At 44.3% G+C, this 15,395-nt stretch overlaps 1 pseudogene; it reads left to right on the forward strand.

The window, feature by feature from the left end:
• The first annotated feature begins 942 nt into the window (after positions 1-942).
• LOC132234152 (ubiquitin-conjugating enzyme E2 R2-like) lies at positions 943-1,990 on the forward strand (annotated as a pseudogene).
• The last annotated feature ends 13,405 nt before the right edge of the window (positions 1,991-15,395 follow it).

Raw genomic sequence — 15,395 nt, forward strand, 5'->3', positions numbered from 1 at the left:
GTTCCACTGATCTGAAACCAAAGTGGGGACACAGCTGTGCTTCTTTCTGGATGCTCGAGAAGAGAATCTATTCTCTTATCTTTTCCAGCTTCTAGAAATTCGTTCCTTGCCTTTCTGAGCTCATGGCCTCTTCCTCCGTTTTCACATTGCTTTCTATCTCTGATCTCCTGCCTCCTTCTTCAAAAGACCTCTGTGATTACATTGGGTGCACCTGGATGCTCCAAGTTAATCGATCCATCTCAAGATCCTTAATCATACCTGCAAAGTTCCTTTTCCACATAAGGGAACATTCACAGGTTACCATAGCACCCTCTTCAGTCATAAAATAAATTCAGTCAAATCCCAAGATATCCAATAAATCTTGCCAAGTAAGTAAAGCAGATAATAGAACAGTGTGTACAATATGTTCTAACTTTCAAAATTAACATTGGCATCTGCATACTTTTAGATAAAGGTTTCAGAGCATCCTTTACAAATCACTGATATTGGTGAGCTCTTGGTGAGAGATAGTGGAGATCTTCACTTTTTATTTTATGCATTTCTGAAGTGTACTTTTTCTTTCAAGGCATATAACTTCCACAGTTATAAAAAATGCAAAGGAGTATCCCCCAAGTTGAGGCTCCCCCAAAGGAGTCTCCCCCAAGTTGAGGCTCCCTCAGGGGACCAGGGGGAGGACCAGGACTGGGACTGGGAGTGTACTCCCCTAACTCAGTGGTTCTCAACCTTGGCTGCACATTAGAATCACCTGGGAATCTTTTTAAAATCCTGATTTCTGGGCCTCATCCTCCGATTCCCAGGTGATTCTAATGTGCAGCCAAGGTTGAGAACCACTGCCCTAACTCCTTCAACCTCTTCCCCCACCTGGCCCCAGTGTGAGGAGGAGGGCCCGGCCCACAAGCCGTCTTGGGCCTGGACTGGGGCCCCGGCGCCACTGCTGCCACAATGGCGCAGCAGCAGATGACCGCTCGCAGAAGGCCCTGAGCTGGAGCTGAAGTCCCTGCAGGAGGAGCCGGTGGAGAGCTCCCGGATCACCTGGTGGAAGAGTTCGACCTCTACGACTGGGAGGTTGCCATCTTCAGACCCCCGACACCCTCTACGAAGGCGGCTACTTCAAGGCGCTTATTAAATTTCCTATTGACCACCCACATTCACCACCTACCTTCAGGTTCTTGACCAAAACGTGGCACCCCAACATTTATGAGAATGGAGGTGTATGCATTTCAATTCTTCATCCACCGTAGATGACCCACAGAGCGGTGAACTGCCCTCGGAATCCTGCTCAGAAGGTCAGGACTACCCCGTTAAGTATAGTCTCGTTGCTTAATGAGTCCAACACCTTCTCCCCAGCCAACATGGATGCTCCAGTTATGTTCAGGAAATGGAGGGGCAGTAAAGGAAAAGACGAAGAGTATGCTGAAATCCTTAGAAAACGGGTTTCAGCCACGAAAGCCGAAGCAGAAAAGGACGGCTTGCGAGTCCCCACCACCCTGGTGGAAAATTGCATCAAAACTAAAGTGCCTTCCAATGACAACAGCTCAGATTTGCTTTATGACGACTTGTACGATAATGACATTGATGATGAAGATGAGGAGGAGGAGGAAGATGCCGACTGTGATGATGATGATGATGATGATGATGATGATGATGATGATGATGATGATTCTGGGAATGAGGAGTTGTGACCTGCTCCTTTGAAGCCACTGTACTGCCCTGGCCATCTCAGGCCAAAGGGAGGGGAGCAAGTGGGGACCTAGCAGTGGCCCCTCAGCAAAAGCCTACCACAGGGGGTGGGGAAACAAACATGGCTCCTGCTGACTCCCCTTGTGGATCTCAGTTTGCTCCTGTTTATGGACCTCTTAATGGAGAGAAGGTAATCCTCCACAGAATGTCCGAATCCTTGCATTCTTTACCCTTCCTTCACTGCATTGATTTTCCCCCACCCTTTAAACCCAAACCCCTGCCTCATTTCGTCTCTACAAAGTGTCCACAGCAAAACACATTTGGTCTGTTTTTAGATTCTTAAAGAGTTAAATAGTCTTTCATAAAAAAATTTAAAAATGCAGAGAAGCCCAGCTGGTGTGGCTCAGTCAACCCATGAGCCAGGAGGTCCCCGGGCAGGGCACATGCCTGGGTTGCAGGCTCGATTCTCCGTTGGGGGGCGTGCAGGAGTGGCTGATCGATGATGTCTCTCTCTCATTGATATTTCTATCCCTCTCTCTTCCTCTCTCCCTAAAAATCAATAAACACATATTTTAACAAATGGAAAGGAGCCCTGGCCAGTGTGGCTCCGTTGGTTTAAGTATCATCTGTGCACCAGGAGGTCTCGGGTTTGATTCCCAATACGTTTGCAGCTGGATGCCCAGTGAGGGGCGTGCAGGCAGCAGCTGATCCATGCTTGTCTCTCATCAATGTTTCTCTCTCTCTCTCTCTCTATCTCTCTCTCTCTCTCTCTCTCTCTCACACACACACACACACACACACACACATCAATGGGAACATTTTTTTAATGCAATAAAGGATGAAATAGCACTATTTTCATCAGCTTTATTCAATGTTGTTTTTAGCCATTGGAGGTCAAGATTATAAGTGTTCACTATCATCAAAAAGACAAGAGCCCTGGCCAGTGTGGCTCAGTAGGAGACAACTAATCAATGTTTCTTTCTCACATTGGTCTCTCTCTCTCTCTCTCTCTCTCTCTCTCTCTCTCTCTCTCTCTCTCTCTTCTCTTCTTGCCACTTCCCTCCCTCCTTTTCACTATGTCCAAAAATCAATGGAAAGAATATCCTCCGGTGAGAATTAACAACAATACACACACACAAACCACCAAAAAAAGTAAATCACTTACCTAAATTCTTAAGACAGGAAGAGATAGCAAGTGTTGGCAAGGATGTAGGAAAAGGGAACCATTGTGCACTGTCGGTGGGAATGTAAATTGGCGCAGCCATTATGGAAAACAGTATGGAGGTTCCTCAAATAATGAAAGATAGAGCTACCATATGATCCAGCAATCCCATGTCTAGGTGTATATCCAAAGGGAGGGGAGGGGATCTGGATCTTGAAGAGATATCTGTGCTTGGGTGTTCACTGCAGCGTCATTCACGATAGCCACAATATGGAAACAATCCAAGGGTCCAACAACAGATGAATGGCTAAAGAAGAGGTGACATTAAGTAAGTGGCCTGAAACCTGGTGACGGTAACACTGAGCTGTAGGTTTTGTTTGTGGAGGCTTTAGAAAAGGCGTCCCTGGTTTAATGTCGTTTTTGGAGGCTGCGAAATCAACTGATGAATGTTAAACTGGAAATCTGGGTAAGTAGAGAATAAGGAACAGATTCAGAAACCATGAGTCTATATGTGATAGTTGATGCAGAAAAGCTAGATGAGCTCCCCTAGGGATTGTGGGTAGAAATACAAGCAGAGGAAAAGGCAGGCAAATGAGGAAGGATCAAATAAAGAAGCAACCAGGACAGCCAAAGGCAGAAGGAACAGAGCAGCATCATGAAAGCCATGGGCTGGAGGAGTTCCCAGGCGAGAGTATTTACAGTGCCAAGTGGTAAAGATGCGCAGGAAGTTGAGGCTGGAAATTAGCCACAGGCCTGAGCAAATATGAGATCACCAGTGACTTTGGCAAGAACAATTGAGAAGAATGGTGGGTTGGAAGGCCAGCAGCAGTGGGTTTGGGGTGAAAGGAGAGAATGGGGTAGAGTTGTAAAGGGCAGACATCTCTCAAAACAGTTGGCTGAAAAAATGAATAATCATGCCTGATTGCTACAGGTCGTTATGGCAACCAACTAAGAAAATGATGGAGAATGCTCTTTTTTTTAAGGACTGTTTTTATTGAGATATAATTGACCTGTGGTCAAATTCAGCCTTTATTAGTATTCAGTTCTATCAGGTTTGATAAATGCATACAGTGGTGGAACCATCATCCAAATCAAGATATAAAACAGGCCGAAGCCGGTTTGGCTCAGTGGATGGAGCGTCGGCCTGCGGACTGAAGGGTCCCGGGTTCGATTCCGGTCAGGGGCATATGCCTTGGTTGCGGGTACATCCCCAGTGGGAGGTGTGCAGGAGGCAGCTGATTGATGTTTCTCATCGATGTTTCTGGCTCTCTATGTCTCTCCCTTCCTCTCTGTAAAAAATCAATAAAATATTTTTTTAAAAATATATAAAACAGATCCATCACTCCAATCAATTAACCCCTTCCCTAAGTTTCAGCCCATAGCAATCATTATTCTATTTCTGTCCCTATGGTTTTTGCCTCCCCTAGAAAGTCATATAAATGGAAATATACAGCATATAGTCATTTGAATCTGACTTCTTTCACTCAGCAAAAATGCATTTGCGATTCATTCATGTTGCTGTGTCTATCAATATTTCATTCTTTTTCTGTTACTGAATAATATCCTACTGTATGTGCAGGCACTTTGAAAAAATGTGAAATGCTATAGAAAATCATAAAAACTTATCCTTGGCAAAATATGCACATGTAGGAGGAGGCGTGTGTCTTAGTTTCGGCTCCTTCAGAGGGAAAATCTTAACAATCGGCTTCTTCTAGCTGGTTTGAGCTGGAACCCATTTCAGACAAGTAGTTTATTCTAGAGGTGGTTCCGGGAGACCTGGGGAGGAGGGGATGGAGAGTGAGAGAGGGGAGGCAGGCAGCTGGTACAGAGCGTGTTCAGCAGGCGTGACCACAGTGGACAACTGGAACTCAGTCCTGCTGGGACCTCTGGGAAGCAGCTTGGAATACAGACCTCAGTACTGTCGGTCTGAGGGGCGAAGGACCTGGATTATTGGTCTACCACCTTCTACTACTCACTGGTTGATGGCCACTCCTGGAGGGCGTTCTTTCCCAGGTATCTCTGGTCTGATTCCATAGATCACTTTGGGTGCCCCAAATGCCAGAGAAAGTTCTCAGTAAATGAATGCAGGTGCTGATCACTGGGATTTGGACCAGGACATGATGACTAAGAATGAGAGGAAAGGGTGGGACATTGGCAGACCTTACCGAGTGTATACTCAGCTCATGAACTATCTCCTCTTAGTTCTCATTTCTTTCTTGAGCTGTAAACATCAGATATTTTGTATAGCTATTCAAGATGTTTTTGCATGAAGACCTTCTAAATCATCTATGTCACCGAATTGGGCTTGTCACTCACAGCTAACACTGCTATATTTATAGTTACGCTCACCATATAGGGTCTGAAGGTTTATTTTTGGACTTGTGAGTCAGGCGTGCATTCCCCAAGTATGTGTGTTCATGTCGCTATTTATCTGTCTCTTTGGAAAAACAGGGTGTCATTTTCCATTTCCCCCCTGCCTTGCTGTGCCTACCTCTAACCATTGCCTAGCAGCCTTCTTGTTTATATTAGTTTTCATACGTATCTTCCATGAACTTCATATTACTCCAAATCTTCACAAATACATCATTTTACTTAATCTGATAGTAACACTAGGAGAATGACAGCAACCTCCATGCCTCTTAATCATTTTACAGATGAGAAAAATGAGGCTCCAACTTCTTTTTTTTTCTTTTTTTTAAAATATATTTTATTGATTTTTTACAAAGAAGAAGGGAGAGGGAAAGGAGAGGGATAGAGAGTTAGAAACATCGATCAGCTGCCTCCTGCACACTCCCCACTGGGGATGTGCCCGCAACCAAGGTGCATGCCCTTGACCGGAATCGAATCTGGGACCCTTGAGTCCGCAGGCCGATGCTTTATCCATTGAGCCAAACCAGTCAGGGCGAGGCTCCAACTTCTTAAAAATCACTTAAGTTTCCACTGCATCCTTTAGATGCTTCTGGTTTTGAATAAGTAAAATTTCAAATGGAACCGAACATAAAGAGAATTATTGGCTGCCATGGACTGAATCGTGTCCCCCTAAACTTCATATGTTGAAGCCCTAATTCCCATTGTGACTATATTTAGAGATAACGCTTTGAGAAGGTAATTAAAGTTAAGTGAGCTCAAAAGGGTGGGGCCTTAATCCTACAGGGCTGAGTCCTTATAAGAAGAGGAGAGTGCATGAACGGTGGAAAGGCCCTGTGAGGATACAGCAAGAAGGAGGCCATCTGAGAACTAGACATAGAGCCCTCACCAGAAACCTAGTCACCTGGAACCTTGATCTTGGACTTCTAGCCTTCAGAACTGTAAGAAATAAATTTCTGTTGTTGAAATCGCTCAGTCGATGGTATCTTGTTATAGGAGCCCAAACAGACACAGTAAATATAAATGAAAGAACAATGGGTTTTCAAGAAAGGCTCGGTATACTGGCTCAATGACGTCATCGATGGCTAGGTTTCTTCCCACCTCTCTGCTCTGCCCTCCATGGTGTTGTTTTCAACCCCTGGTTGGCCATCCCTGCGGTCCCCAATGGCTGCCAGCTGCCCTGTTGCTTCAGGCTTCCTGTTCAAAACCAGAGAGGGTCATAGGAAGTCTGTCCTTAGATTCACTGGATGGGCTCAACCTACATCGCATGACCACCTCTGAGCCAGTGACTATAGGTAGGTAGATGGAGCCCACTGATTGGCCTAAACTGGGTCACATGTTCTACCCAGGCGCTAAGATTTCTCTAGAAATAAATGGAAACCCAAGCCAAAAGTAGTGAGAAAGGAAAAATAGTGGAAGGAATGCATAGAAGTAATATGTACTAGTCTGACTGGGCTACCATAGCAAAATATCACAGACTAGGTGGCTTAAATAACGGAAATGTATTTTCTCACATTTCTGAAGGCTGGAAGCTCAAGGTCAGATGTTGTCAGGTTTGGTCTCTCCTCGGCTTGCAGATGGCCAGGCTGTCTGTGTCCTCACGAGGCCTTTCCTCTGTCTATGTGCACCCTGGTGGCTCTTCCTCTTCTTATAAGGACACAAGTCCTATAGGATTAGGGCTCCACCCTTGTCACCTCATTTAACCTTAATTACTTCTTTAAATACCCCCATCTACACATACAGTCAGTGCTTCAACATATGAATTTGTGGGGAGGGGACACAATTCAGTTCATAACAGTGCCCTAGTCATCTATAGGTACCAGCACCTGAGTAAGAGGGGCTTAAGTAAGTAGGACTTTCATTTTCTCACATAACGAGAAGTGTGGGAGTAGGTCACAGTTCTAGTGTGCACAGGAGGTAACCAACCATGTGTACCACTTGACCATTAGCGCGAGAGCCAGGACCAGGCCGAAGTCCTCGACTCCCAGCCCAGTGCCCTTACCATTCTGCTTTCAGTCTTGACGGATTTCAGAATGAACAACTAATCAGGATTAAATGTCAAGAAAATATTCTTGCCCTGGCTGGTTTTGATCAGTGGTTAGAATGTTGACTGCAGACCAAAGGGTCTCGGGTTCAATTCCCAGTCAAGGCCACGTACCTGGGTTGAAGGTTCGATCCCCAGCCCCCGTCAGGGTGCATGGGGGAGGCGATCTCTCCCCCCCCCCCCCACTTCCTTCCACTCTCTCTAAAAATCAATGGTAAAAAATATCCTCAGGTGAAGATTAACCAAAAAAAAAAAAAAAGAAAGAAAATATTCCTTAAAATGTGTGGTTTTTCTCCCATCTTCCTAAACTATGGTCCTCAGAAGCATTTTGTGAACCTCCTAAAACCCTCTCAGGGACCCATGCATCCGTGATGTGCGAGAGCCAGCTCAAACCAGCTAGAAGAAGCCGATTGTTAAAACTTTCCGGAATTGTTGTGAGCCACTTAAGAAGCTTGAAATTGGTCATGGAAGAAGTATTTATACCACAGAAAGAAGTATTTGCACCACAAAGAGCTCAGAGCCCTTTCTTTTTTTTCTTTCTTCCTTTCTTTTTTTCTGGAGAGACTGTTGTTCACCATTTCCCAGCACACCACTGCTGGTGATGATATTACTGTGTTATTTTCCTCTTTCTCTGCCTTGTCATTTGCACTGTTGCTACAACAGTGGGAAAAACTACTGGAATCAAAGTGGTATCACCGAACTGTATGACTAGTCATATTCCTCATCTTCACTCACTTGCAGCAAGGAAAAGCAGGAAGAAAAAAATGGTTGCTTTGTTTAAGAATGTCCTCAGTTAACAACGGTTGACAAGGATGTGCAGAAATTAGAACTCTCATACACTGTTGGTGGGAATGTAAAAGAGTGCAGCCATGTCAAGGGCAGGGGAAAAAAAGGACACATATGTAACACCCTTTGTAATACTTTAAGCAATAAAACAATTTAAAAATAAATAAATAAATAAATAAATAAATAAGTGCAGCCACTGTGGAAAACAGAATGGAAGCCCCTCGAACATTTAAATAGAACTGCCATAGAACCCCAAACTTCTACTTCTGGCCATACCCGAAAGAATTAAAAACAAGAACTTGAATAGTTGTTGGTATAGTCATTTTCCTAGCAGCATTATTTACAATAGCCAAGAACAAGCTAAATATCAATCAACCAATGAATGGATAAACAAAAGGTGGTACATACTAGTATATACTATGACATATTTATTACTCAGCCTTTAAAAAAAAGGAGAAAATTCTGGCACATGCTACAACATGGGTGAACCTTGAGGACATTATACTAAGTGAAATAAGCCAATCACAAAAAAGTGCTGGTAATATTCTATACCATACCTTAGATGGTGGTCACATAGATTGTTACACATGTAAAAACTCATTGAGCTGTCCACTTAAGCTTTGTTTAAGCTTACTAAAGAAAGAGAGCTTAGTCACTATGAAGGCCTCTGGGGAAAGACAACAATCACAGGACGGTTAGTCACTCCTCAAGAATAGAAACCAGAAATAAAAATCAAGCATCTGTACATTTTTCTCAGTGAATTAAATCAGTCACAAAAAGACCAACACTGTATCGTTCCACTTACATGAGGTAGAATAGTCAGATTCATAGAGACAGGAAGGAGAATGGTGGTTGTCAGGGTTTGGGGCAGAGGGAACGGGGAGTTAGTGTTTAATGGGGACAGTTTCAGTTTGGGGAGATGAAAGGAGTTCTGGGGGTGGAAAGTGGTGATGGCTGCACAATAGTGTGACTATACTTAACACCACTGAACTTCCACTTCAAAATGATTAAGATGGTACATTTTATGTCACATGGGTAGTACCGCAATTTAAAAAATGGAAAAAATTTTGAGCATGTCAACTACTATCTCTTTGCTCTGAATACATTGCTTTCTTAGTGCTTCCTGGGTAATTTTAGTATGTGGTTCACCATGCTGAACGTGTTCCTGATGCCCTTCTCTCTTCTAGGACAGTCATTTCCTAACCTTAGGGGCTGGTTGTCTCTTCTGCCTGGAGGGCTCCCACAACAACCCCGGAGTATTTCTCGGAATCATGGAGTTGTCTTTCCAGTGGCAGAACACCATGGAATTTCAGCATCACACCCATCCTGTATAATAAAGAGCTAATATGCTAATTAGACTGAACAGCAGAAAGACCGTCCAGGCATCCTTCCAGATGACCTTCTGGACGAAGCCGGGGCTACCAGGAGCTGTGGGGGCCAAGCCCCTTGCACGAATTCCGTGCATTGGGCCTCTAGTTAAGAAATAAAAGAGCAAGAAGCACTTCACTTAGCAGTGATCAGCCCAGGGACACATCTACTTCTGAAAGGCCACCAATGCAAACATCTGGTCTCAATTTAGGGAGCCAATTGGCCATAGCTGGAACGTCTCCCTTCCGGATCATGGAGCTATCTGAGTGACACCTCCCCCGCAAGGACACAGACAGAAAGGGTACATAAGCAGCGTTAGCTCTGGGGTTGGGGGAGGGGAGTTTTCTTTTTTAACAATATTTCTTCATTATAGAAGCTGTCTGCGTCCATTCAGGCTGCTATAACAGAATACCACAGACTGGGTGGCTTATAAACAGCAGACATTTATTTCTCACAGTTCCCGAGGCTGGAAGTCCAAAATCAAGGTGCCAACCCACTTCCTGTTCATAAACAGCCAACTTCCTGCTGTGTCTTCGCATGGTAGAAGGGACATGGGAGCAATATGGCGCCTTTTATAAGGACACTGAACCTATTCGTGAGGGCTCCACCCCATGACCTAATCACCTCCCAGAGGTCCCACGTCCAAAATGCCAGCACTTTGGGAATTAGGTTTCAACATATGAATTTTGGAGGGACATACACATTCAGCTGATAACAGAAGCAATAGTACACATCCGTTAAAAACTTAAAGATACGTATGGAGAATTAAAAGCTCCCATTATGGTAGGTAGATACTGTTTTTAACGGCAACATTCATTACCCACCTTTTTTTCTGATAGCCAAAGCCTGATTTTCCTTTGGTAAACCACCCACCTCCATACCTTTCTCATCTCCTGTGGCTGGAACAAGTCTGATTGCACCTCCAGCTCCTGGAGGAGACTCACCCCTCAGAAGGACCCCATCCCCTGGCCTCTGAGACTGCTCAGACGTAGGAGGGTGACCCAAGATGAGCCAATCTGACAGTGCCAGGATTTGGACTGGAGCCTGTGGGTCAATTTGGGGCGGGGAGAGGAAGCCTAGAATGATCAGCGTTCAGGATGCCATCATAAGGGGCCTGCTGGCCTGAGCATAAAACCTGAGTATAAAAATGGAGAGAGAAGGTATCCTGGCAATATCCTTCAAGCATCCGGATCCGCCTGTGCCAGAAGCTAAAACTATCCCTGAACTTTTCAGTAATGGGAGCCCTTTAATTCCATTGTCTCTGTTGTTGTTGTGGGTGATAATATGATTTATATTTCTGATCGGGGCAACCAACCCATCCATCTTCCAAAGCCAACCACTGCTAACATATGGGCATTTCTCTCTTAAGTCTTTTTTTTTTCTTTGCACTGGTATTGGGCTTTTTATGCATTTGTGACCACACTGTGTCCGTATCTGTGAAGCTAAAGGTTGTATTCGTTGATTTTTGCAGTAATAATGCCGCATAACACACAGTCTCAAAACTTATTTTTCTTGAGCAAACATCTGGGAGTCAGAAGGTTTTGTGACAGGTTCGGATTTCTCTTAGCGGTACCATGCTCTATGATCAAAATCAATGGAAAACTACAACCCAATCAAGCAAGGCTACGAATGTACTAATGACCCAGATTCTTGAAGAATGAAAGTTTGGGTCACCCCACCAGGTCAAGGACCACAACCAGCTGAGATTTTTGCTGCGGACAAAGGGAATATGGAATAGGTAATCAATAAGGGTCAGCTATGACCATATGACCAGATATAGAAATGAGAACCATAATTGTACTATTTCTTCCTTATTTCATTATTAATATGTTTGTGTACATATATTTATTAATCAAATATACTTGTTTTCTTCCATCTCTTATCCCTTACAATATGACATAAGGTGTATTAACTTTACAGCATAGTATTTAAGTATTGTTAACTTTATGCCATAATATTTAAGAAACAAGCCATCAAGGAGAAGAGTGAACATCACCCAAGGAATTTGCATTCTGTTCTGGGTAAATGCTTAGTGCATTTTTAATTGTATGCAGGATAATCATAGTATATTAGGCAAAAATATGACTTTATGATTGTCATTATTTGGATATTAAATATGATTTAAGGAGATGTACTGGTATATGGGTGCCAAGTGTACAAGGACTGGACTATGATGGTTAATCTTATGTTTCAATTTGGCTAGGACATGGTACCCAGTTGTTTGATCAAACACTAGTCTAGATGTTGCTGTGAAGGTGTTTTGTAGATGTGATTAACATTTAAATCAGTGGACTTTGAATAAAGAATAATTGATAATGTGGGTAGGTTTCATCCAATCAGTTGAAGGCTGTAAGAGCAAAGACTGAGGTTTCCTGGACAAGAAAGAATTCTGCCTCAAGGCCTAATGTAAAAATCCTGTCTGGCCCTAGCTGGTTTGGCTCAGTGAATAGAGAGTCAGCCTGAGCACTGAAGGGTCCTGGGTTCAATTCCGGTCAAGGGCACATGCCTGGGTTGCGGGCTCAATCCCCAGTTGGGGGGCGTGCAGGAGGCAGCCGATCAATAATTCTTTCTCATCATTGATGTTTCTCTCTCTCTCCCTCTCCCTTCCTCTCTGAAACCAATAAAAATACATTTTTTAAAAAAATCCTGTCTGAATTTCCCACCTGCCAATGTGTCCTACAGATTTCAGACTCAAGGACACGATTTAAACTCTTGCTTGAGTCTCTCATCCTTCTTGAGCCAGCAGCCATGTTATTATCATGGCAAGTGCCAGGGTTGCAAGAGGGGCAAGTAGAGCAGCAACTCTGCCCATTCTAGAGAGAGGTTCTGCAAAGTTACGTGACAAAGAGTGCACAAGTAAAACCATGATGGTGTTCATTAGAGTCTGGCCAGTAAAATAGAAAGAACACCAGAGCTTACAAACAGAGTTAAATACAGGAATTGGTTATTTGGGTGATGGGAAAACTAAGAAGCTAAATGGGGACCAAAGAGACAACTCAAAGGTTAGAAACAGCAGTAATTGGCTACCGCTCTTAGGGCTAGAGGGACTGTTTCCCAGAGACCAGAAACAGGGCTGCTCCATGAGAGCTGGAGCCACATGGGTTGCCCAGCAAGAGCTGGGACAAAAGAAAGGGGTGTACAGGGGGATCTGAAAGCGTGGAAGAGACACCACCACTGCTGTGGAGAAGCCACAGGCCAGAGGGAAAAGAGGAGATAGACCATGATTCCTCCCTTGTCCAGCTCTCCAGTCTTATACCACTGCCTCCCATTGACCAACCTTTTCTGGCAAGGGATTCTGGGAAATGTAGTTCCCTGTGACACTGGGCAGAGGGAGGAAGGAATGAATCGCAAGGAAAACAAGCATTTGACCATAGGACCAAAGTTTGAAAACAATAAAAGAAGTAAGAAATGTGTGTCCTATAAGATAAAAAATTATATACATATGACCAAACATATATGTATGGACAGGGAAGTAGGACACCAAATTGATAACTATGGCATAACTGAAATAGCATTGCCAGCTGAGACACATTAGCTGGAACTGGACTCATTTCTCTGCGCTTTAATATTCTTTCCTGATAAAATTTACATTGTTGGCTGGGTGTTCAACAAAATCCATCTTCCCTTTTCCTCATTCCCTCCTGAGCCAAGGACTACACTTCCCAGTCCTCCTTGCAGTAAGACTGGTCATGTGACTGATACTCTACAATAGAGCAGATGTGACTCTGCCACTTCTGAATCGAGATGTTTAAGAAGCCGGGTGTCCCCTCTATGCTCTCTCCCTAGCTTTGTTGGCCTGGAGTAGCACCAAGTAGAGCCACCTGGGAAGTCACAGGTGGAAGACGGCAAAGCTACCATCAGCTGGGCCCCTGATGATCACATGGAAGACAGCCGCCCACCCTCCTGGAACAAGAAATAAGTTGTCATTTTATTTGAGCCATTGCCACTTGGGCTCTCTTTGTTAAGTCAATTTATTATTTACTTTAACACACTGAAGCAGAAACATGAAAAGTGTTACTTTTGTTTCACAATTTACATAGCAGAGTTCTTATCCTTTTTATAGTTCTACTAGAGGCCCCATGAATGAAATTTGTGCAAGGGGCTTGGCCCTCGCAGCCGTGGTGGCTGCCCTCAGCCCTCCCAGCCCTGGCTTCGTCCGGAAGGTCCCCCGGCTGTCCGGTCTAATTAGCATATTACGCTTTTATTATTATAGATAGAATTTCTGTTAACAATTTTTTTCCTCTCTGAGGAATTGGGAATAGCCAGATATCCTGTCACCCACACCTCATAGCCATGACTTGATGCTAATTTGTGATTTCCCACATGGGTCTATCAAGAGGCAGTGTAGAGCAGTAGGTAGAGGCCTGGCCTCTGGACTCAGGCTACCTGCATTCAAACTCCAGTCTACTACTACTTATTAGTTGTGTGACCTTGGACTAGTTACTCAAAATTGCTGCACCTATTTCTTCATCTATTAAAAGTATATAATGGCCAAACCGGTTTGGCTCAGTGGATAGAGCATCAGCCTGTGGACTGGAGGGTCCCGGGTTCGATTCCGGTCAAGGGCATGTACCTTGGTTGCAGGCACATCCCCAGTAGGAGGTGTGCAGGAGGCGGCTGGTCGATGTTTCTCATCGATGTTTCTAACTCTCTATCCCTCTCCCTTCCCCTCTGTAAAAAAAAATCAATAAAATATATATTTTTTAAAAAGTATATAATGACAGTACTTGCCACTAGTCCTCATTACTTGCAGATCCCATATTTGCAAAATGGCCCAGCTAAAGTTCATTTGCAGCGCCCAAGGCAAAACCATGGCGCTTTGGTGGTCGTTCCTGACCATGCGCAGAGCAGTAGGAAATTGGAGTTGCCCCAGCTCACGTCAAGCAAGACCACACTCCGCCTTTTCATTTCAGTCTCATGCGGAGATGCCCAGGGGTGTGCAAGAAGCTCTGGCTTTTGAATCCAACCTTGGCACCCGTTAGTGGCATGGCCTCGGGCAAGCAACTTAACTCTTTTGAGCCTCATTTCTCTTTTGTAAAGTAAAGAAAATAGAATCTGCCAGGATTTAAGATTATAATCTATGTGTAGGTAGAGGTAGGTAGGTGGCAGCATGGATGGATGGATATGTTTCCCAACAAGCAACAGTTCAGAACTTACTTATTCCGTGTTTGAGTGAATTTATAGAACATAACTACTGCAAATAACCAGCCTCAGCTATACTTCATAGCATCGTGAAGGCTGAGTTAATATGTATAAAGTACTTAGAAGTAAATGCAAGCGTAAGTGTTATTGTAAGCATTCAATGAGGAAAAAGAAATAAAAGCACTTGACACCTGGCGAAGACCCAATGCATTTTAATATCCTTCTTCAGTCCTGAGCGCATGTCTGACTTCCCCTCTGCTCATCACAGCACTAAGCATGACGCTTTGTCTTCAGTTGGGTCCTTCAGAGCAGAGCCTGAGACAAGGATTCACGGCCAAACAGTTTACTGAGCGGTGGGCCCAGGATGCACCAGGAGGGACAGGAAACAGGAAAAGGGAGGCCGCCATGCAGGTGTAAACAACACAAACCGCCACTTTGAAATAAAGCCAGAGCTGCCATTCCAGAGGAGCTGCCTCCCCCGTCCTGTACCTCAAACCTTGGGATGTTAAAAACGGGCAAAATAACCTGCGGACTGGGCCCAGGACAGTGGTTCTCAACCTTCTGGCCCTTTAAATACAGCTCCTCATGTTGTGACCCAACCATAACATTATTTTCGTTGCTACTTCATAACTGTCATGTTGCTACTGTTATGAATCATCACGTAAATATCTGATATGCAGGATGGTCTTAGGCAACCCCTGTGAAAGGGTCGTTCGACCGCCAAAGGGGTCGCGACCCACAGGTTGAGAACCGCTGGCCTAGGACAACCTTGTGTCCCAAAGAACTGTTTGCAAAGACAACCGAAAAAGCAGTTATTGTGACTACCGGATGGAAGACTGCTGGACT

This window comes from Myotis daubentonii, chromosome 5, assembly GCF_963259705.1.
Source record: "Myotis daubentonii chromosome 5, mMyoDau2.1, whole genome shotgun sequence".
Taxonomy (NCBI): Eukaryota; Metazoa; Chordata; class Mammalia; order Chiroptera; family Vespertilionidae; genus Myotis; species Myotis daubentonii.